This window comes from Macadamia integrifolia, chromosome 8 (assembly GCF_013358625.1).
Source record: "Macadamia integrifolia cultivar HAES 741 chromosome 8, SCU_Mint_v3, whole genome shotgun sequence".
Taxonomy (NCBI): Eukaryota; Viridiplantae; Streptophyta; class Magnoliopsida; order Proteales; family Proteaceae; genus Macadamia; species Macadamia integrifolia.
In genome coordinates this window covers 32,219,932-32,223,813 of record NC_056564.1, presented here as the reverse complement: position 1 = coordinate 32,223,813, position 3,882 = coordinate 32,219,932, and positions in this window count along the sequence as shown.

Genomic DNA, 3,882 nt, shown 5'->3' with positions numbered 1-3,882 from the left:
AGAGAAATGGTAGTCAGAAGAGGGAATGAGAGGGGGGAGAGAAGACTACTGAGGGAGCCTACTTACTTGAATTTCAATGCTTGAACTTGAAAGCTTGGGTGATTTGAGATACTACCAGTACTAAAAACCAGATCTGGAATAAACTAAATCTGAAATTTCTAGTACTAGAGAAAACAAATCTTAAAAAAAAAAAACTGACTTGAACAAAAAAAGATGCTCCATGGCTCGTGATCTTGTCACCTAGATCTAAGCCTAGAACTATAACTTTAAAAATTACAACTCAATTGCATAGATCATAAACATAAAAGGCTGAATAAGAATAAAAGAGTATTTGCATTAATTGACATAAAAAATTATTACAAAAGTGATTAAAGCAAAAATAAAGAAGAACTAAAACTAAAGAGAGTGAGAGAGGGAGAGAAAGAAGAAAACTAAGCATAAACTAGAAAGTAAACTAAGGAGAATAATAAATAGGAGGGGGGAGGAAGGGGCTTTTATAGGGTTTTTTTCTATTCTCCTTCCTTCTACAAACCTTCTTTAAGAAAAGAAATAAAATAAAATAAAATAAAATCTTCGTAAAAGTCCTCATTCTCTGAGATATTGTGTGAGGAAAGAGAGAATCCGTTTCCAAAATTAACAAATTCTATTCCTTCCTTGCAATATTAACTAATATCTTGCAATCTTGATTAAATCAGAAAGGAATCTCTGCATAGCATCTTTAAGATCTTATGAGGTGGCAAGGAGAGAGAATAATCTTCAGGATTTTGTAGGAGAGAGAATGTGGTACCAATGAGTGGGTCCCACCTTTGGATTGGTTCTTGATTCACTTTAAGCACTTTCTCTTGTAGACTTGGAAATTGAAAAAAAAAAAAAACAAGAAAAAATAAAAGTAGTACTATCCAAAGTGGGGTAAAATATACACTTATATCCCTAAGATTTCACACATTATTGTGCTCAGCAGCATGTTTGTGGGATCACTATAGGAGCTTGATCAAACCTGCTAATACCTTCTTTGCCAAGGATTTGACACGCTCTTCATGGCTCACCAGGATAAAAGGCATTGTAGGCTACACCATCTTCGAGATCCTTAATCTCCAGAGTAGCTTTAGTAAATCTGCTGAAGTTGTACCGAAGTGACTCATCAATACCCTACTTCATGGTGAAGTAGGTTGTGACTATATTTAGTTGTCGGATGCTGCTCTAGAATCTGGATATGAAGGCATTTCCCAGCTCATCACTAGTTTATGGACCTGGGTTTCAAGGATGAACACCAAGTCAAGGCAGCTCCTTCCAAGGAGATAGGGAATGCCTAGCATAACTCCACATCCAAGTTTCCCTGAAAAAGCATCACATAATTGTAATGGCGTAGGTAGTCCAACTAGTCAGATGTTCCATCATACATGATGAAGATGAGCATCTTTAACTTCTTTGGAAGAGGGTTGTCCATCAGCTCGTCAGACAAAGAATTGTGTAGGGATCGTTGATATTCTAGTGGTCAACTTGCTATTGATATTCTCATCTAGCTTGCGGATGCGGTGGTCTAGACTACTTTTCCTACCTGACTTTTAAATTTACTGCTCTTCTGAGACCTAATATACTCTTTTAATGTGACAGGGCTACAGGAATACAACAGCTTCTGAGACGTAAGTCTTTGTGTCTTTTATGCAGCATTTAGGTTTTTTGTGAAAGAAAGAGAGAAATCTGTAGTTTTTTACAAGCACTTTCTAGTGATTAAATGAAGAAAACAATCCACATTGGTTTTAATTAAACCTATATTTTGAACCTGTTTAAAAAAGTCGGAAGAAAACATTCTCATTCTTGTGATTGCTGCTCTTTATTTGTGAAGTCTCAAAAGTTGAATTGATGTAAGGCTAGATGGGAACTAATACAATTTTTGCTTTTGTTTCCATGATATACCTTTAAAACTTTGAGAATATCACCTGACTCTGATGTTCTGATTATAACCAAGAAACTGATAGCTTGTTTTCATTCTTGATTTTTGCTTTTCTCGAAGAAAAATAAGAAAGCTCTAACAAAAAATTTGACTTTTAAATTTACTGCTCTTTTGTGACCTAATATACTCTTTTAATGTGACAGGGCTACAGGAATGCAACAGCTTCTGAGACGTAAGTCTTTGTGGCTTTTATGCAGCATTTAGATTTTTTGTTAAAGAAGGAAAGAAATCTATAGTTTTTTACAAGCACTTTCTAGTGATTAAATGAAGAAAACAATCCACATTGGTTTTAATTAAACCTATATTTTGAACCTGTTTAAAAAAGTCGGAAGAAAACATTCTCATGTGATTGGTGCTCTTTATTTGTGAAGTCTCAAAAGTTGAATTGATGTAAGGCTAGATGGGAACTACCCAACCCCAGTTAGGATCCCACAAATTCAAATCTGAAATCAAACTTGAAACCAAACTTCAGATATGGCTGAAATAGGATGAAGCCTATGGTTGGCTGCAGAAGTCTTTGATGGAGCTCAAATTTTGATCGAAAGCTCCTATCCTGGTGCTAAACAAAATCCTTAAAAGTTGGGCCTGATTGGATGGCTAGATATGGAGATATGAAGTTTGGTTAACTAATGCAGAGCTCAGGAACAACAGCTAGGGAGCTCCAATGGCCACCAAGCTTGGGTTGAGTGTGCTTCTTGGGGGCTGGAAGGAAACCCCAAAAGGGCTTGAAGATTGGCTTGCTGGTTTGGGAGATCTGGCGTTTGTCGATCTCCCTCAAAATCCTGACAATTAGGCTAGTTGATCTTGGCTTGTGGGTTGGTCTTCGATCACCAACAATTGAAGGCTGTTGAATCTTCGATCAATAATCAATCACACTCTCTCACATCAAACAAATAAGAAAATATAAGAAAGGAAAAGGAGAACCGATGGGCGGTTGAGAAGGGTGGAAGAAGGGTAGGGCAATGGGCATCTCACTTCTCAACATGGTTTAAGTTCTCGCTCATCTCTCTCGCTATCCCAAAAAAAGGAGATCTGGTGGGAACTCGCCATCTCACTGAGGTCATGTATTTTTTTCGTGTTCAACTCATTGGTTGGTCTCGGAGGGCATATGGCCTTTGTAGCGCCTGAAACTTTGTATTTACCCTATTTTAGGCATTCTAAACACAATGGAAACATCAGTTTTTAAAAATCTAATTCAAAATGGTACTTTGACTTTGTACCCTATGTAAGTAGCCAGCGACTCTTTGGACTCTTCATCTAGTATGCTATATTCCTCACTCCACCTTCCACAATCACCATTCTGACACAACATAATCATAAGAATATAAAAGACATCATTTCTAATTACTATTGATGATTGATGAATCACATACGTTAGAAATTTGAAATGACAAAAGCAACATAACAAGTAACAACATGTCATAAAGTAAAAATTAGTAATAACTAACATAGATATAGTAGACAACTAGACATTTAGACTCCATCCTAGAGACCTAGACTCTTAGTACTGAAATGAGCGCCGGGCAATATCATCATAGCCTCCATATTGTTAATGCTGATGTCGAAGCATGTTTTTCATTGACTGAATCACAAAGGCTGACCATGTCATAGTATGATGGAAGTAATACTCAAAGTCTACCACAATAGCCTTATAAACATCATTAGCAACATATTGGAGATACCCAATCCTTGGGTAGATATCTTTGAAACTATATGAGCTAGATCGAGATATATAGCTACTGGTTGGTGCTTGATGGACTAGAACTTGCATTGGCATGTATGGTTGGGGGGCTGGAACCCAAAAGATGCTATCCACAAAACCTGACCCAATGTGGGTGTGTGACTAACCCTCATACTCAGAGGTAGACGCGAAAGAGCTGATCTGTGGGTGTCCAAACTTACTAGCTGACTATAATGACTATAGTCTG